The 21,073-nt window shown below is 47.2% G+C and overlaps 1 pseudogene across 1 annotated transcript in view; it reads right to left on the reverse strand.

Annotated features, from left to right (window-relative positions):
• Positions 1-21,073, reverse strand: part of LOC310800919 — an 85,711-nt pseudogene that overhangs the window by 22,003 nt on the left and 42,635 nt on the right. The window contains exons 6-14 of the transcript in view: positions 19,389-19,599; positions 17,549-19,270; positions 6,530-6,612; positions 6,273-6,347; positions 5,993-6,122; positions 2,882-2,992; positions 1,998-2,052; positions 485-595; positions 7-41 (exon numbers count right to left, since the gene is read on the reverse strand). The product of the transcript in view is annotated as an uncharacterized misc_RNA (transcript). The remainder of the gene's footprint in view (positions 1-6; positions 42-484; positions 596-1,997; positions 2,053-2,881; positions 2,993-5,992; positions 6,123-6,272; positions 6,348-6,529; positions 6,613-17,548; positions 19,271-19,388; positions 19,600-21,073) is intronic.

Consider the following 21,073-nt stretch of genomic DNA (forward strand, 5'->3'; position numbering starts at 1 on the left):
ACCCACCGACTAGAGGGCGCTGGCATCTCCAAGCCAATCACCTGGGAAAGGAAAGGAAGCAAGGACACATTGTAGGAAACCACATTTCGGAATGGAATGCCCCCGAAATAATTCAGGTCCTCTGAAGCAGAGGCACTGTACTACATTCTCAGAAAATGCTATAATTAGAATGAGATTTCATTACTGGCACACAGAGAAAAAAAACACGTCACAGACAGCTGATCGAGCTAAATTTAAAATAAAGCCACTATAAAGCAGACGAACAGCACAGGCTGAAGAATGAAGGAAGAGGGAGGACTGCCAAATAATTTGACACGTCTGGTCTTGCAAAGAGGTGCGCTCACCGAGTCGGGACAAAGTTGGTGTGTGTGCGTGTGTGTGTGCATGTGTGTGTGCATGTCCATCTGCCAGGCTTTCTCCGTGTCTCTCGTGTTAGTGGGAGTGGCCTCATGGCAGGGACACTGGACAGGGACACTGGACAAACCTTTCTGGGATTGGTGTTTCTCGGTTTTGCCTTGGTAATCAAAGCCCAGTGCGCTCTGGTCCACGCGATCTGCCTGTACGCCGTATCGCCCCCCAAACCCAGTGGAGTAGTCTACACAGCAAAGCAGGGGGCAAGGGTCAAAGTTCAAGGACAAGCCGCAGCAGAGCAGCAATGATCAAGAAGCAGCCCAATTCCAAAGCGCCCGTCAACACAAACCCAAGGGGAGGGACAAACACTTGGGCAAAGAGCTAAAAATCAGAATCAATTCACTCAATGTAGTTGTTTAATTCAGTTCCTTTTCAGGATTAATCAGTGCATCAATTTGGAAAAACTACACATTAAAAACTACAATGTCCTGCTGGTGGTGCAGAAAAGAAAAGGCATCTGTACCACTGTTAAATAGTTATTTAAAGGAACACTGCAGCAATTTTCAACCAGCTTTGTATCATTACATCAATAGTTTATCAGAAAACCAGTGATGTCATTCATGCACAAATGACATAACCGCTCCACAACTTTACTCAAATCAACTGTCAAACTAAATGAACGACTGCAAAACTGTTAACAGTTTTCTGATAAACTACTGATGTTGTAATGATAAAAAGCTGGTTGAAAATCACCGCAGTGTTCCTTTAACCCATTGATGCAGCATTTGCGTGTATATCCCTCATTTGTGTGTGTATCCCTTTAAGACCGTGAACTGCGTGACGCAGTTCACGGTCTTAAAGGGATACACACACAAATGCTGCATCAGGTATCAATGGATTAAGAACAGAATTGGAATTGGGCAAGTCTTCTGCTCTCCTGTGCAACACAAGGATGGTGACAATATATGTCGTCATGGGAAGCAGGCAAGCAGCTAATGAGCACTGAGAGCTAAGGGACTGGAGTGGACTCCCACAGCACTGAGAGCACCCTTCTTCCCATCCATATACATTATAATACACCAAAAAGCAAACGGCAAAAAAACAGCTAGCCTTTTCTGGCTCTACAGTAGCCACCAGGCAGAACAGAGATCAAAGAATTCCACTCTGGGACCTGTTTTCACTTGTTTGCGTTTTTAGGCCCCAAGAACGCCGTTCCTGTGTAAAAGGAAGGCACTAACGCTAAAAAAAAGTTTGTCGTTTTATGCAGGGAGCGTTGCCGCGTAAACAGGGCCTATGTCTGTCTGGCAAGTTTCTCTACTACAAATTTTCCACTCTCAAAATCCAAGTGGCAAAATAGTGAAACTTGATGGTGAATTTTGGAATGTACAGAAGGATGCCTTCAGTCAGTGAATTAAAAAATATATATATTTTAATTTCCTTTTCCTGAGTAGGGTGCACATTACTGTCGAACTGTATGTGTAAAAAGGGAGTCCCGCACACCGTCCAAACTTGCAAATAAGAATTTATTCTGTGACGTTTCGGTCACCGACCTTTTTCAAACAAACTGTTGGAACTGTACGTGGAAAAGACAACCAGGCTATTTACTTGAAACAGAGGAGTGGAAAGAAAGCACATTGCGACATCACCTTTCTGCGAAGCGTGTTTCTCTGTCTTCCCAGCGTACTCAAACCCTACAGCAGACTGGCATGAGAGAAAGGCAGAGGCAAAACAATGATTATTACAACGCCTCATCCCTCTGTGTGTGTGTGTGTGTGTGTGTGTGTGTGTGTGCATGCGTGCGTGACTTAGAACTATCTTAGTTCAAATTTTTAATCTCTCAACAGAACAAAAATATGGAAAATTTCAATTTTGTCATTCCTGTCCCACCCGACAATCAGATTTTCAATGTCATTTTGAAATACACCATCTGCACATTTTTCTTAATTAATCCAATGCAGAACCAGTTCTACTTTCAGATGAGTGTGAACCGTAGTGGTGCACAACAGTTGTGCATTTAAGAGCAGGAGTTATTGCGCTGTTTTAAACAGCATCAGTATTTTTTATTTATTATGTATTGATTTTATTTTTTCAGAATGTTTTGTGATTGATTCTTCTTTAGGACTGTTGATTTACAAGATGCATTACAGTTTAAGTGGGGCTGCTCTGCAAGCATACAATGAATTAAATAATTGGGGGCGGGGCTAGAGTTCAAACACTACTTTTATGACAAGAAATAAGAAAGAAAGTTCTCGCATAGTTTTTGTTCAGATTCAGTTTTGGGAGAAAGTCTCATCCCAGTGTTGTGTCGAGAGAACTGACATTTTAGATTGTTGTACACAGCCAAATCATAAAAAATAATGCCATTTGAAATCATAAGAGATTAATTCTATGATTATCTATGGTATCAAAAAAAACACGAATTTCCCCAAGGGGATCAATAAAGTATCTATCTAATTTAATCCATTTAGGTGTTTAAATGTGTCTGAATAGAGTGGTCCAGTCACAAACGGCAGGGTCGGGGAGGGAATACCTGGTCGACGCGGTCAGCCTGCACGCCAAACTTCCCCCCGAAGCCCTTGGACGTGTCTGTCTGGGAGCAGTGCTTGGACAGCTTGCTCTGGTAGTCGTGGCCCACCGCAGACTGTGGACACACACACAGAGACAAGGGACACACACACAGACAAGGGACACACACACACAGAGACAAGGGACAGAGACACACACACAGAGACAAGGGACACACACACAGACAAGGGACACAGACAGACACAAGGGACACACACAGAGACAAGGGACACACATACAGAGACAAGGGACACACACACAGAGACAAGGGACACAGACAGACACAAGGGACACAGACAGACACAAGGGACACAGACAGACACAAGGGACACAGACAGACACAAGGGACACAGACAGACACAAGGGACACAGACAGACACAAGGGACACAGACAGACACAAGGGACACAGACAGACACAATGGACACACACACAGAGACAAGGGACACACACACAGACACAAGGGACACACACAGACACAAGGGACACACACAGACACAAGGGACACAGACAGAGACAAGGGACACAGACAGACACAAGGGACACAGACAGACACAAGGGACACAGACAGAGACAAGGGACACAGACAGACACAAGGGACACAGACAGACACAAGGGACACAGACAGACACAAGGGACACACACAGAGACAAGGGACACACACAGAGACAAGGGACACAGACAGACACAAGGGACACAGACAGAGACAAGGGACACACACAGACACAAGGGACACACACACAGACACAAGGGACACACACACAGACACAAGGGACACACACAGACACAAGGGACACAGACAGACACAAGGGACACAGACAGACACAAGGGACACAGACAGACACAAGGGACACAGACAGAGACAAGGGACACAGACAGACACAAGGGACACACAGAGACAAGGGACACACAGAGACAAGGGACACACACAGAGACAAGGGACACAGACAGACACAAGGGACAAAGACAGAGACAAGGGACACACACAGACCAGGGACACAGACAGAGACAAGGGGCTGAGATAAGAGGGAGGGACAGAAAAAGACATGGAGGTAGCACTTCTACTAGAAACCCAGCCAGCGGTTTGGAGTGCTGACTGTAAACAGTGTTTGGTCATCACATTCATGCTGCGCTGACCGCACAAGAGAGAGAGAGGGGGTGGGGGGAGAGAGAGGGAGAGAGGGAGAAAGAGAGGGAGAGAGAAAGCAAGGGAGAGCGAGAGAGAGGCAGAGCAAGGGAGAGAGAGAGGGAGAGGGAGAGAGAAAGCAAGGGAGAGAGAGAGGGAGAGGGAGAGAAAGCAAGGGAGAGCGAGAGGGAGAGAGAGGCAGAGCAAGGGAGAGAGAGAGGGAGAGGGAGAAAGCAAAGGAGAGCGAGAGGGAGAGGGAGAGAAAGCGAGGGAGAGGGAGAGGGAGAGAGGAAGGAAAGATTATCAAGTGTGAAATACCCACTACTGATTCGCCCTGTTCACACTGATAAGCACATTACAGAAAGTGCAGCACAGGTTGAAAAGACTTTCTGGGATCATTTAGAACAACATTTGTGAAAATGTGCATTTTCACATTTTCAAACAGAGCTCATCTTCAAACAGGGCTGTCTGTCTTTGAAATACAGGTACTCTTCTTTGTATTGCAAACCAGCAGGGATGTATCTAGCAGACATCAAATTTAGCTTCAGCTACAGCAAAACATGTATTCATTTTATATATATATATATATATATATATATATATATATATATATATATATATATATATATATATACACACACACATACATATACATACATACAGGAGAGAAAGTTCTGGTGGTATTCGATCACAGACCAGCAGCTATGCTTCTGTAGCTCCAGAGTAATGGATAGATTAGAACAGCTCAGAGCACAGACTGAGGCAGGGGATTTTAAATGTAATAAAGAGCAGAATGATTTGTAACATTAGATCAATCGTTGTTGTAGGGACTGATCATACACACACCACAGATCCTGTAACAGCGGAGCATAGCCTGAACAACATCACTGAAACCAGAGATAAAACGTCTGACCACACAGCTATCACTCACATACCCCTAAACTGAACCGAACCGATGGTGATAATGACACAAAGTAGGGTTGTCACGATAATAAAATGTCTAACTTCAATACGATAAAACCTTTTGCACTTACAGCAGATTAGCCCTGCTCTAGTCATCAGCCTATCAGAACACTTTGAGCTTGTTGAAGCAACAGATAGCCACCAATGACAGGGAGGGAAAAATCTGTAGTATTTTAGATTTCTCAATCGGAGAAAGCACTGCTGGTATCGATACTGTTGCAAATGAGTATTGTATCCATTTAAATGTATCAGTATCAATACTTATCGATACTGTCGATAACCTTAACCGAGAGCTACGATGAAACAACTCCCTGGTGGACATGAATCATAATTATGATGATAAAATGCTGCTGTGGTGCAGCTGAGGCTGGATGGTCATAACGGCTTTCTTCAGCAGGCACCTCTTGCTGACCATGCGTCAACATGGAGTTGACACATGACTACTGCACTCTTCACTCCTCTCCTAAATTAATTTAATAATTCCTACACTTCCTATTATTTATGGCAACTCACTCTATCACCACTCCAGCAGGCACGGTGTAATAAATTAATCTGACATATTGTGCATTCGTGTTCTATCGGATTAACACATTTCCCACATAGAAATTTCACATAAACTCAGAGGATGAAACTAATCATAGTTTTACTGGTGAGTTTCCAAGTTATGACACGACGACGGTGACCTTTAACCTTCTCAACAAGCCAAAAAACCTCAATTTCAGTCAACAGAAACCTTCATTTGTTTGAATTAAATGTGTCAGATTAGCTTGTTAAACTACAGGAGGTCCAGGTCTGATGTTCGGACAAAACTGCGCATGAACAATGCTGTTTCGCAGCCAACTTGGAAGTCCGTTAGGCCAGACTTTCCCACCAGCACATGAAGACAGAAACAACTCTTTGAAAGTTACAAAATAATATATATATACAAACGGCCTGATCCAGTTGAACTGAGCACAACAGCTGTAAAAGGCTCCAGGGTCTCGCTCACCTTGTCCATGCGGCCCTGCTCCACTCCAAACTTGCCCCCGTAGCCATGCGAGGCCTTGGGCACGTCGTCCATCTCCTTCTGCTTCTGGGAGGTGTGCTCAGTCGACACGTTCTCACGCAGCTGGTGGATACTGAGCAGGAGGAGGGACAGCGTTAAGATGACACCTTTGGGGGCTTTTCACATTACAGATCCCATTATGAAATAAAGAAGAAAATCCCTGCTTATTGTAGTGAAAATCGATATCTAAAAAAAAAAAAACACTAGTCTCATAGTTGCTCACTTTATGTGCTCCTGATGGCCTGAGCCAGCCACCGTCTTCGCCCCCCCAGCGCTGCTCTTTCTCCGACACGTCATTCTAGAAAACGAAACCAAAAAAACAGGACAGAATGATCAGAGATGGTGGACGCATGAAGAACGAATAGAGACATGTGAGGATTAGATGGAGAGGGGGAGGAAGAGTGACGGGAGAGGGGGAGGAAGAGTGACGGGTTTATGGAGGGAGGAGTGATGGTGTCTTCCTAATAGTTTCACAGCCACCTCAAAGTCGGGGTCGGTCTCCCAGTCGTCCCCTCCGTCGTCCACAGTCACCTTGACCGTCTGTCGAGCCTGTGCCACACACACTGAAACACACAAAACAAATAAAAAAATGTATGTAACGTGGCTCACTTTACATTAACTCATTCATGGCCAGTTTAGGACTGCCAATATTTAGCACAGGCCAAAGATTTTCATAATTGTTGGTCATCTTTCAAGACCCACAGTAAATTATCTATTAGCATCAAAGTGATTTGCAATACCTCAAAATGAAGATGTACGTCTCTGGGTTCACCAGGGAAAAAAAAGTGAGCTTTTAGCATGTTCTGTACTCTACTTATAGCCATTTATATACACCCTGTTTTCACCAAAAAGGTCTCTCTTGAGAAGACAAATAGGAGAAAAGGCCATTTGTGTAAAATACACAATCTCAGGCAGAACTCGCTCTCAATTCTTTTATTTTGAACTGTATTGACATCAGACATGTAAATATTATTCGTTATGACACAAATGACAAAAAATATATATGAAGTGCTTTTTTTAGATTCAACAATACAGTACACACACACACACACACACACACACACACACACAGAGAGTTCTGTCCACAGCTGCTGCTGGATCGCACCTCTTCCCAGGGAATACTACTGATCGCCCCGCAAATTAGCATAGGAGGGGAGAACACCAAACTGCTCTGAGATCAGCGTCTAGCCTCCTCTGCACTGCATCGTTTTCCTCCTCTCCTTCGGGCTGGGACGAATGCTGCGACACAGGAACGGGGTCGGCTTGGCTTTGGGACAAGGCGCTGGAACCGGATCGATCATGTTGGTTTGACTTCCGCGAAGAACTCAATCCAGGTTCGCCCTGCAGCAGAGGCGACCAGCGCAGCGCGCCGAGGGGTGTTTCAATGGCGTTTCTCCTCTATGCAACAGGCAGCGTTTCTCCGTTTTCTCCTCCTCTTCCATTTCAAAACAACAGCTGCGGTATGCGTTTGATAACGTGTTGTCGGCTTGTCTTTGTTTGGACCTGATAACATGTCACAGGCTGGGGAAGTCTTTGAACTACGCGCTGTACTAATAAAAACAAAAACACGTCAAACACGTCATTGGCGGGGAGGGCTATTTCTGATAACACGTCAAAGACGTCTTTGGCGGTGAATGAGTTACAACTGTTCAAGGGTGTCCAACCAACAAAAGTGTTGTCCGACAACGCCACCTAGGTTGTTTGGTAGAGCCTAGGACTCAAATAAAAAAGCTGCACAGGTTCTTTAAAAATCAGGAGTGAGCAGAGTTAAAGTTGACCACCAAGGTAAAAAGGAATAACAATGTTTATTACTACAAGAATATTAAAATGTTGTCGCGGCCCAGCCCCAAGTCCACTGCTGGAATCAGAGTCCGCTAGTCCTGTCCTCCCGCTTTGGTCCTCCGGTTTTCTTTAGGGGACCAAGACAGCGTCAGCCACCGCCACTCACTTGACACAAAATCCACTGCAACAAATATCCACTGCAACAAATATCCACTGCACTGCAGACTGGTCACTGCACCCTTTTGGCCCATTTCCACCGCTGGTATCAGCGCTGCCCCACCCAGCTCGTCTCGCGTTTTTGTCTCATTCCACCGATCAAAAACCTGGCCAGCCCGGGTTGAGTCGGCGTTGAGTCATGCTAGTTTTGGTCCCTGCTCTGTTGAGGTTCTAACGCTGTGGACCCGGTACCATACGGTGACGTGAAAACACTGCAGACGACTGATTGGTCAGGCAGAATCGTGTCTACTCTATCTACTGTCAATGCTGGATACCAGTTTAGTGGGGATTACCTTCTCTTCTGTTATTTCCATCAGTCTTTTGTGTTGCTGCCTTCGGCTCTGGTGAAATAAAAGCGATCTCCTTACTCAGCTTAACACATTCACTGCCAGACGTTTTTTTTTTACTGTAGTTAGCTTCTGCCAGAGGGGTTTTTTGAGGATTCTGGCTCATCTTTCAAGACCAGAGGATTCTTTTCTGCTAAGATTTTGTGAACACACAATATCTCAAAAGAACTAATAGAATGTGTGCTTTCTCTGTCTAAAAGAGTTAGTTTGTAGAGTTAGTAGTTATGTAAGCATTAGCAGTTGAATACAGCATGGTTTCAGCGTCAGAAAAACGGCTTTTTGTGAAATTCGATAGAACAGTCACTTTAACCATTCATTTTTGGCATCAGTAAGACGTCAGACATCTAAACAATAGTTTTGAACAGTAATTTCCTCCATAACAGCAGGAAACCCCCCTCTGCTTCCAACTCCTCCCTCCGTGGGCGTTCTTCTTGGCTGCAGCGGCCGTCACAAGCTTGTCACCAGTCTCACTGCTTTGCTGCTGCTGCTGCCTGTCTGCGCGGCCGCTGTTTGAGGAAGTCTGGATGGACTCGCTCGCATCTTGGAGTTTTGGTTGAGAGAAGCTTTTGCGATTCTGGTCATATTTATGCTGCGTGTTTCAAAGTGTGTTCCACCTGTAATCTATTATGCAAATTTGCAATCCCGCATCGCCAGCAATCAGCGCGAAAACGAAAGCGTTTTCCTCCATCCATTTTCATGAGAATGGCTGCTTTTTGCTCAGTATGAGCCAGAAGCGTCCGGCGAGCGGGGTAAGCCTTCCTCTAGTCAGGAGAGCACTGTCGCCACTTAGTGGCTCGGTGGAATGGGTTGTAAACGTTCGGTGGCTCCAATAATTATATAAGAGATGTAAAAGGGTTAGATGCACATCCCACGGTCAAAAAAAAAAAAATCATTTTTTTGACATATTAATACGTCATTGGCAGTCAACCGTTGGATTATTTTTGACGTATTAATACGTCATTGGCAGTGAACGTGTTAACATGACGGTGCTTTTCAATTGTTTTGAGAGAAAAAAAAATCCGCTCCTCAGGAAGCCCTTTGTAGCTGTCTGCAGCATCGGCTCCGCTAGGCCGCAGGCGGGGCTTTGGTGAAGCCGCGGTCTTACCTGGTGAGAGGCCGCCGGGGTAGAGGCTTCACTCTGTAGCGCAACCCCGTCCCTCACTCCCGTCCCTCGCGCATGCATGCATGTGAGTTTGACTAACAACAAAGAGATATCCATTCTCCTGGCCGATTGTCACATTTGCCCATGTACACTGTAGGTCATTTAGAGGCACCAGTATTTCATAAACAGTTTAAAAGTTCTGTGGATGGATTTAATTGTAACGTTATATGTTATAGCCTACTTCGGAATATGGGCGGAGGGCAGATATGCGGTCGCTATGACGACCAGGTGTGGGCGGGGGCAGATGACCAGCGGTGGAAGCAAAACGTCCATCGGGTTAAAACAAGTAGAGCCGAGTGGTGACGAGCTGTGCAGGGCTGTAAAATGTGGTGGAAATGAGCCATAAGTGCACAATGAACTCGTAGGTAGTAAGCTCGAAAACACATGCAGTCAAACACAGCACTCTGATCGAGATTAGGGGGTGATCTGCTGTTAGCAGCCCAACAAAAGTCCCGGCGGCCTTGGCAAGGGGGTAACAAAATAAAATAGGAAGGTGGGACAATTAAAAGTGGCTGAGGATAAAAGGGCCCATTAACACATTGAGTGCCACAGCGCTTCAGTAAAATTGTCTGCAGCCTGTGCCAGATTCACTTCCATTCAGTTGAAAACAGCTATAGAATTTTTTCTATTAGGGCTATATTGACGGGGCTGGACTTTAATGAAACATTGAACACTCCTGCTTCTTCCAAAGAAGAAATTTTGTTTCTAGACAGTTCCATTATGAAATGACAGCCTCTGAAAAAAGTGCACTTTCAAGGGTTTTCTGTCGGGTTTTTTTACTTTCCAAGATATAGTCACTTTTATGAATACCTTTTGCACTCTAATTTCGAGCACATTCACTGACTCTGGCTGGTGTTTTCTGATGTGGTGGCGTGGTGTGGTTTCTGTGCAGCCTGCGTGCCCCCCCCTCTCCCCCCCTTCTCCACCTCTGAGCTGTGGGCTCCTCCCCACACGCACAGAGTTTGTTTTCTCGACTCCGTTTTTGCCCCGGACGGATCCCAGCGCGCATCAAGGAAATGCAAAACGCGACTGAACGAAAAGGCTTGGCCGTTCGGCTTCGGATGCTGGCTTTCTGGCAGGGAAGCGTGTGGAGATAGATAGAAGCATAAGAGCTCAGTTGTGAGCGCGGATGCAGCCGAGCCCACTCTCCGCTGCAGACAGAGCAATCTATAGGCTCTGGCTGAAGCATGCATCGGTTTCCTCTTTGATCACGTCTTTCCCTGCTGTCTCATGCACAAAGTAAAGGATCTGAGGTGGGTGGCGCAGCTTCCCTGTCGATGTTTAAGGTGGCGCCGTGTGATCCCTTGAAGGGATTCATGCTCACTGGCTAGGTACGACCTTAAACAGCAGAATTATGGAATAATATGAATTATGATTTTAGGACGTCCACAGACGTCCTTGGCACTCCTCGTTACATTTTTTTAGGACGTCCAGAGACGTCCTTGGCACTCAATGTGTTAAGATAAAAACAAGGAAAAAATGTCTAAGATGAAAACGTTAAAAGGGGATTAAAATCTGGCAATCGTCGTATTCAAACAGTATGCTGGAAGGAGGAGGAAGGAGCCAGGGGTAAAAAAACGTGTACTTAACTCGAGAGAGGGGCTCGTCGAGACGCCTCCCCTCTGCTGTGGTTCAATGGCTTCCCCCTGGCTTTCACCGATGATTAGACGCTCCGCTCCACCGACACCTCGCCCGGATCCAAGGTCGTCACGGTGCCACACACCTCGCCTGTCTCCTGATCGTTGGGATGCTGCTGCTGGCTCCTCCGTCTTGGACTGCGTCGAGCCGTCTGTTCTGTCGGCCTCCTCTGTCTCACTGGTCTCTCTCTGTGAAACAGGTGTGTTATATTCCCCACCAGCGCTGCCCACACAGGTTTGCAGGTGAGGCCAGTTCCACTGATTGCAGTGTGGCCTTCGAGTGTGATCGGGAATCTGGTGTGTCCCACAGTCCATTAAAATACAAAAAGTGCCCCTGTCACATCCCCACAACGGACTGGGGGGACTCCTCGGTTTGGTCTACCAGAGCGCCGCACTGATTGCTCCTCTGGCTGTGCGGGCACGTTCCTATGCGGGGCTGGGACACAATAAAACATGGGCAGGCCTTCAAGTCCTTCCCCAGTGGCTTGTGGGGCTGCCGGTTTTTGTTGCAATGGGGGACCTGTACACAGTTTCAGAGAATTCCTATGTAAAACTTTGTCCTTCCCTCCCCTCTCTGGTTTCACCCTGTACACCAAGCCTGTGTCTCCCACAGTTTCCAGAACAAGGTGAGATTCAGGATCCCACCCACCATGCAACTTCCCTTGTCCTTGCCTGTTCCTGTCTCGAACCCATACTTGCTCGCCAATCAGCAACGGGGTTGCGTTGGCTCTTTGGTCATTTAGTCTGTCCGGCGGCTTTAGACATTTTGTTGCGTGCCACATCATAAGCGTAGGTCAATCTTCTGTGGTGTTCACGAACCAACCCGGCCAAATCACCATTTGCTTTCTCTTGCCCGACCCCGAGACCAACGTCCACCGGGAGCCTAAGGTGTCGGCCGAACATTAGGTAAGATGGAGCAAACCCAGTGGCACTGTGCACGGTGTTGTTATCCGCTTGCAACAGCTCAGGTAAGTGGTCTGGCCACCTACTTTGTTTATCAGCTCCCAACGTCCGGAGCAGATTCAGTAGGGTTTGGTTCATCCTTTCAACGTGCCCATTACCTGCCGGATGGTATGGTGTAGTTCTAGGGCTGGGCGATAAAACGATGTCAAAAAATTTCACGAAAAAAAACGGCCACGATAACGATGATAAATTTATGAGCTGTAATTTCAATAAAATATTTTCAGTGTTGCGTTCAAAACCCCTCAGAAACATGACCGCAGCTTAGCACAGCAATGCTTATTGTGAATAATGTGTCGTTTTGGGGGGGTATTTGAAGGCAACACTGAGTGAAACCAATGGCATCAATGGAAAATAAACCATGTGATGCACGCGTTTGCGGAAGAATCCCTTTTTCTGCAGAGCCTCGCAGTCGGCTCGGCTGGCTGAGTGGCTCCTAATCAGTTAGAGCCTGGCCCAGCAAAACAAGAGTAACATAAACAGATGCAATTAAAATATATGTCAGGCCGTGGATTTGTAGCGTGTAGCGGTAGCTGGCTGTCATGAATGGTATCAAATTAGCATCTACATCGCATTAGCTAACGCTAACGTTAATATCTTCATACTTGACAATCTTGCTAACGTTATGCTATCTGTTAGATAGACCATCTATAGCAGCTATCCGAACAACATTACACATCTATGGTTTAAACAGTCTTTGCTTCCTTTATCAAACCAACAGCAGCTAACTATAGCTGCATAATCAACACCTAGCCTTGGACCAAGACGTTCATTGCATTGAAACAACATAATGCAATACACACAACAGAATAAGCACACCAAAGACCAGTGGTATAAGGGAAAACAAGTAACAAGCATAGGACAATTATAATAAGCTGAAAATGCAAATGGATCAAGTTACATTAAAAAGCCATAAGTGAATAGTATGGACAAACAGATGACTAAATAAAGAGCTATCATTTAATGACAACAATAGCCAATGAGCTGCATTGAGCCTCTCTCATGAGAATACTTTGAATTGAATTCAACTTCATTGTAACCGGTCAGAGATTAATAGAGTCCTATCGAATAGATTCTATATCGCTCTGCATTGAATTTTAATTGTGCCCTTAAAATTCTTCATGTGCTTTTTATGTGCAATTAGTATTATTGATAAATTTATATCGTGATAAATATCGACATCGATCGATATAAGAAAACATATCGTGATAAAAAAAATTGCCATATTGCCCAGGCCTACGTAGTTCTACTTTTAGCAATACCATACATGTCACAGAGTTGCTTCATTAGCTCAGATTCAAAGTTCGGGCCCTGGTCTGAGTGAAACCGAACAGGGCATCCGAAAGTGTGGATGATTTGGGACCAAATCGCTCGCACTGTGGTTTTGGCAGTCTGGTTGCGAGTGGCCACAGCCCAGGCATAGCGAGTAAACATATGGGTCATGACCAAAACATTTTGGTACGAGTGGCCAGGCCTACCGAGAGACAGGAAATCTAAGGCCATTACCTCTAAAGGGTACGTGACAGTGACTGGGTTCAAGGGAGCCCTTTGTTCCGCCCTGTCCTTCTGCAGGCTGCATACAACACAACCGGACTGGAAACCCCTCACCTCTTGCTCCATGTCGACCCAGAAGAAATGGCGTCTCAAGGTGGCCAGAGTCCTTCCTGCTCCTGCATGTGCTGCAGCCTCATGGTACAGCCACCACACTTCTTGACGCTTGGGACCTGGGCACACAATCTGAAACAGCTGCTCATGGGTGTTTGGGTCAACAGTTTTGCGGCACAGGATCCCCTCATGGACACAGAGCCTCTTGAATCGTTTCAGCAGTATAACAGTGAGTGTTCTCTGCTCAGGCCCAACAGGGCATAACCCTTGCTCCACATACCTTCTCATAGCCTGCAGGTCAGGGTCGGCCTGTTGTTCTACCGCCCAATCATTTTGTTGTAGAGAGCCTTCATCCTGTTCTACTGCTGCTGAGGTGATGCCGTCTGTAGGGGGAGCAGTAGTCTGTGCTGGTGGGTTCCTAACTGCAGGGAATCGAGAGAGCGCATCTGCATTTGCGTTTTCCCTCCCGGCGCGGTACTTCACTTCAAAGTCAAAGGATGCCAGCTGTGCCACCCAGCGCTGCTCCACCGCACCCAACTTTGCTGACTGCAGATGAGCAACGGGATTATTATCCGTATACACTGTGAACTTTGCTCCAGTCAAGTAATCTCTGAATTTCTCGGTAATGGCCCACTTTAGTGCTAGGAGTTCCAGTTTGAAAGAACTATAATTTGCATCATTACGCTCTGTGGGGTGCAAACTCCGACTTGCATAAGCAATTACTCGCTCCTTACCCTCCTGGACCTGGGCCAACATCGCTCCTAACCCATGGTTGCTGGTCCAAAGTGGAAAACCACTTTGCTTGGGTCATGGAGGTCAAGGTCTCCTCAATCCTAGGGAGCGGAAAGGCATCCTTACGAGTGACAGAATTGAACTTTCTATAATCAACACAGAATCGCCAGCTGCCATCTTTCTTTTTCACCATAACAATGGGTGCGGCCCAGGGGCTGGAACTTTCTGTTATGACGCCATTTTGCAACATACCTGCTAGCAGGACCCACATGTCTTGGTAAAGCAGGGGTGGTAGAGGTCGGAAGCGCTCTCTCACGGGGGCCGCATCGCCTGTGGGTATGCAGTGCTTCACAGCATCTGTCCTCCCAAAGTCCTCCTCATGGGCTGAAAAGACTCTCCCATTTGTTTATCAGGGCTGTTAACTGACCTTGCTCCTCCAGGTTCAGGTCCGGCCGGTCGGCCAGTTTGAGCGCCTCAAACACCTGGTCTTGCTCTGTCCCGTCACAGACGTCAACCACACTGACTTCGACCACGCCATCCGCATCAGGCCTCAGGCTGATATCCCGCGTTCCATGGATGTCCGTGTCGTTAACCTGAAACAGCCTTGCCAGCTTTGTGTAGCGGCCTAGAGAGACAGGAAGAGGCAGGTTATGCACACTGACAGGTACTCAACCCTGCTTGACTACAGATATTGTTCGTGCCGCTGCAACTGCACCAGGTTCTGGGAGTGCCTCGACCAGCCCATGGTAGTCACGCCCTCGCATCCCAGGTCTGGCACGCCCCCAGACCACCACTTCACTCCTTGCTGGTATGGTAACTCGGTGGGCTGGCCGGATGTGACCCAGGGACCCATCTCCAGAGGTCTCCACGGTGCTGCAGCATACTGTAAAGGCCATCCTCCAGGCATTCTGAAACTTGGCATTCTGGCAAGAGAAAGACCTTGGACCATCTGGGTTTTTAACTCATTGAATGCCATGGACGTCCTTCGACGTCCAATTAAATAGTGACGTAGAATGCCACGGACGTCCTTCGACGTCCAATGCGTTTTTTGACGGTGGGACGTCGATCAAAGCCTTCCGCAGCTCCTGTACAACTATAGTAGCTATTGGAGGTGTATAACCTATTTTACGGACTCATTAGGTGGCGACAGTGCTTGCTCGGTGCAGTCCAGATTAGAGACAGGTCCGAGAAACAGCCTAAAAGCCGTGGATCAAAGACAACCCGATGCATGCTCCCAGAGCCATTTGCTCTGTCGCGGGAGCTGACATTGGCTCCGAACAGGAGTCAATCCGCGCTCACAACTGAGCCCCTCTGTCCCTGTCTGTCTGTCTGTCTGTCTGTATAGTTTCTCCACCCGATTAGCAGACAGGAAAGCAGCCCCTGACGCCAAACCATTCAGCAATCCGGGTTGGCTCTTCCCTGCTGTGGCGCTGAGAGCCGACAGCAGCACACAAACGCAGCAGTCCGAAAATATAATGGTTGCGTGAGGCTGTGTGCAGTGTGGGGAGGAGTTTACGGGGGGAGGGGGGGAGGGGGGTGGTGCACGCAGGGCATCACACAACAACTACGTCACTACATCAGAAAATATTATCTTCAGACTCAGTGAATGTGCTTGAAATGCTGCATTTCACAAAAGGCGGATTATCTCAGCTAATAATTTGAAAAGCCTGAAAACGCTGAAAACAACCTATCTTCTCCGGCTCATAACTAAAGAACGGAAAATGGTATCAATAAACTTTTTTTTGCTGATGATACAATAGAGCCAGCTCGTTCTTGTGCGTGTTCGGTGTTTACATAGTAATATCACACAATATTCTGTGGGCCTCGAGAAATCACTGAAAACGCTCTGAAAACTCTGGCACTGGGAGCATCCGTTCTCCAAAAGTGGCTGGCACTGAATGAGTTAAACACGACATCAAAGACTGCTTGTATGACATTCATGCCAATGAGGAAGGGGTTAGACAAACAATCATCTTTTACAATAAAGACTCCTCGCTGGCCAATATTGTGGCCCTCAACCACAAAGTCAAACATTGCATAGCCCAGAGAGGGGATATGGAGACGGTTGGCAGCTTTAAGCTTAATCATAGAGGGGAGCTCTTTGACCGCATAGTCTGGAAAGTACTGAGTGAAAAGGCTATGTCGGATTAATGTGATTTGTGAGCCCATGTGGAAAAGTCCAGTCAGTTTAATTCCTCCCATCACCACCTCAGCCTGTGGGCATTGTCCAATCAATGCCTCCATTGGCGGCCCTTGTAACACCTCCTCCTGTCCTACCCCCACCACCCAAGCCTCAGTAGTGGGGTTAGTTAGTTTCAATATTGTGTGGGCTGGTTAGAGCTCAGTAGTGGGGTTAGTTAGTTTCAATGTAGACTCAGCCCTCAGTCTTAATCCGTTTCACTCCTGTAAGACTGAGAATATTACTATTTAAATCTTTGCATAACGTTAGGTGGCGCTGTTGGAAGCCTTGCATCGGAGAACCAATCATGAGTGTTGTGGGCGGGCCTGCTTTCTGGGGGCAGTGACGCTCATGCAGAACCAGTGTCTCGCAAAACATCGCCGCGTTTGCGGAGAAACATATTAATCACTTAGAAACAAACATAACCTGTTAATAGGACGTGTTTCATCCGGCCCCGGCGGCTAGAGGTCTTTTCCCCAGCGATAAACCCGACTCCCGAGGCTAACGTTACAGAGCCTGCTGATGACTCACAGTAGCAAGCGGACCACTTCCGGGTAGGAAAAATGATTGTAAAATAAACAACAGGTATAAACTCTCTTTGCAGCACATCGGTGTCTTGCTCTATATTGGAACTATGATAAATGGCATTGCCGCTACCAAATAAAATTCTAATAATAAATGTAGGCGTGTCTGCTGCCGGCCGTTCTCGCCGGGCTCTGACAGACAGTTTCTGACAGTGAAATTCCCAGACGTTTGGTGGCGCAGCTCACCAAACGTCTGGGAGCCGAGACTAGTTTCAATGTTGTGTGGGCTGGTTAGAGTTTGGACAGAAACCAGCTATATGGCCCGCTTGGCGGCAGCGCCTACAGATAGGCTTACCATCTGCTGCCCACGTGTTGGAGGATGCAGGTGCTTCCCAGCGGTGTTCTGGGTTACGGCGTGGGGCATAGCTGCTCTGCCTTGTCGGGGCGGGCTTCTCGGCCTGGCTTCTTGGAGGAACTCTTGTGTCCATTCCTTCAATTGGTCTTTCAACTCTGACATAATCTCTTGTTTAAATTCCGCCTTCCAATCGGTTTTCTGGGGGTGAGAATGAAAGTTATTTGCCCCCCCAACCGCTGTGCATGTTACCTCAGACCAGCCATGTCCCCGTCTATCCTCCTCCAGCAATAGGGCTTCTTGGTGAAGGGCATCAAATGTTCGCTGTGGGTTTTGGCGGGCATGTCTCCTCAAGGTTTGTGTCATCGGGCCCTCCTCCAGACCTAAGAGGAACTGTTCTTTCAGGTGTTCATCCGTGGGGGCTCCATCCGGGTCATGCTGCAGCAGCCTGTTAAAGAGCTCCCTTAACCTGAGGGCATAAGACTGTATGGGTTCGTCAGATTTCTGTCGACACCCATAAAACTGTGATCTAACCACCGAGACTGGGATCCGTACTTTATAGATCCTATCAAGTGCAGTAAATATTTTAGCTACAGTGTTACGCTCGTCTTCTACAAATACACTAATGTGTCTCTTAGCTTCCCCAGTCAATGCTCCCATCACAACGCCCACTTTTTGTGGTTCAGCTTGCCCAGCATATTGTGCCAGCACCTGTAACTGTTCTTTCCAGTCATTGTATTTCAGTTCTGAATCAGTTCCGCCAAACTTAGGCACCCATGGTGCGCCCAGGAAAACAGGGGTCATCATCATTGTATACGTTTAACAGCAAAAAGTAAAAGAATAAAACAAAACTCTTAGGTTTCAACTCTGCTCAGGTCCTGATCCTGCCGACGGACGCCAAATGTAACGTGGCCAACTTTTACACGTTAAAAAATGCTTAAAAGGGTCCTTAATAAAATGTTGCCCGACAACGCCACCTAGGGTTGCAGCAGAGCCTAGGACTCTAGTTCTAAAAGATTAAAAGCTGCACAGGTTCGTTTAAAATCAGGAGTAAGCAGAGTTAAAACTACAACCAAGGTAAAAAGGGAATAACAATGTTTATTTATAAAAATAGGTGACCCAGCCCAGCTCCACTGACTGAAGATCCAGGTCCACTTGTCTCAGTCCTCCCGCTTGCTCTCCGGTATCCTTTAAAGATCAAACACAGCGTCAGCCACCACTGCCACTCAAGTTAACTTTAAGGCAAATATCCACTGCAAAACGTCCACTGCAAATTAATAGCCACTCTGCATGCTAATCACTCGTAATAGGAACCCGTAGGTATTATTAGGCTCGACAAATCTCACAGTAATTGGGTCGAGGCTAGGGGGATGTGCTGCAATAGCAGTCAAAAGTCCTGGCAAGGGGTAGTGACAGCAAGTGGAACTACGGAATATTTTAAAAGTGGCTGGGGGTAAAAGGGCCCATTAAAGATCAACACTATAAATAAAAATGTCCCAGATAAAACGGTAAAAACAGGTCTAAAATATGGCAATCGCCGTGTTCTTATAAAATGCTGGACAGGAGGAAGGGAGCAAGGGGTACTTAACTCGAGAGCGGGGCACGTCGCAACGCCACCCCTCTGCTGCGGTCCAATGGCTTCCCCCTTGCTTTCACAGATGACGCTTGCTTCTCCGACGCAGCTCGCCCAATCACAGGCCTCGTCCCAGTGCCACACAGCTTGTTCTGTTGGAGGACAGGAAACCCACAGCTAATCTTCTGTACACAAGCACAATGCTCTCCCCACCCTGCCTGGCCCCGCAGCCGGCCTCAATGTGTCCGCCACAATTCAGTGAGTACTGACTCTTGTCCCGGGCAATAACAGGTCCTGTTATTGGCCCAGGCTGGAGTAGTAAAGCAGAACGGACACTGGCTGCTGCGCTTCAGGTTCCAGAGTGGTCCTAGGCTCGTCTGGATAGGTGCTGTGTTGGCTCTCCACTCTCCTGGGTCTGTCCTGGTGCGCTGTGTCGCCTCACTGCATCGGCTGTCTTCTCCCTCGTCTCACTGGTCTCTCTCTGTGAAACAGGTGTGTTATATTCCCCACCAGCTGCCCACACAGGTTTGCAGGTGAGGCAAGATCCACTGATTGCAGTGTGGCCTTCGAGTGTGATCGGGAATCTGGTGTTTCCCACAGTCCATTAAAATACAAAAAGTGTCGCTGTCACAGTAACATCACTGACTAACGTTGGAATTTGAATGTCTTGGGTCCCTAGATTTTTGTGACATCAAAGTTGGGTCACAAGCAAAAAAGGTTGGGAGCCCCTGGTCTTATTCCTTGTAAAGATTGCCATGTCCATGTTCTCGGTAAAATGACTTGACTTTCTGATGTCTGTGTTCGTTATTCTTCTTGGTTGGGTTGTGTGTGTGTGTGTGTGTGTGTGTGTGTGTGTGTGTGTGTGTGTGTGTGTGTGTGTGGGGGGGGGGGGGGGTAGGGGGGGTTCAAGTCTATGCATTTCTGGTCTTGGAACATTTGTTGTGCAGCTGATGTGGGATCTACTCCACTATTTACACGTGGTTGCATCAAACATTTGTTTCATTCAGTACAATGTAGCCTACATTTTTTATGGTAAATGTATGGTAAATATAACGTAAGTTATGAATGTAACTATGGATCTGTGAGACCGAAGGATGACCGTCACTACGGTCAAATAGGATGATAGCCCTCGTTCCGCCTACTCTCGAGACCAATATATCAACAAAGTCATGCCCATGACCCACGGAGGCGGAACCTCCCCCACTATAAAAGGGGGGGCAATTTCCGGCCCGACCTCTTACCTTGAACGCCTCAGAGTGTTCCGAGCGACAAGGACTAGTGACGGTCATCCTTCGGTCTCACAGATCCATAGTTACATTCATAACTTACGATCTGTTTCGACCTCACTCTGACCGTCACTACGGTCAAATAGGATGACTCATACCAAAAGGGTCGCGAGGAACAGGACAACCTAATCCTCCCCATCTCGCTGGGCAACCGACATCAAAGCAGCCGTGCTCACTGGTGCTGCCCAAGTAACGTCTACTCTGTAAAATCTTGCAAACGTACATGGTGTAGACCATGACGCTGCAGCACAAATGTCCCCCAAAGGAACTCCTTTCAGTGCAGCCCATGAAGTCGCCACACCTCTGGTTGAGTGGGCTCGTATCCCTGTAGGAACCAGAGACCCCTGTTCCACATAAGCATGGGAAATTACATCGACTAACCAGTGGGACAAACGCTGCTTAGACAGCGGTAACCCCAGTCTTGCCTTCCCATAGCAGACAAAAAGTTGAGTTTGAGACCCCCTTAGAAGCTGAGTACGAGCCACATAGGCACGCAATGTCCTCACTGGACACAGTGTAAGCAACTCCTCCTGTTCTGCCTGCGAGGAGGAGGAGGGTTGAAATTGACCCAGCTCCAGAACCTGGTTTCTAGATTGAGGTGTAAGTACCTTTGGCAAAAAGGCCGGGTTAGGCCAGAGTGACACTCCTGTGCCATCCAGCCTCCACCGT

Source organism: Poromitra crassiceps, assembly GCF_964638095.1.
Source record: "Poromitra crassiceps genome assembly, contig: HAP1_SCAFFOLD_132, whole genome shotgun sequence".
NCBI lineage: Eukaryota > Metazoa > Chordata > Actinopteri > Beryciformes > Melamphaidae > Poromitra > Poromitra crassiceps.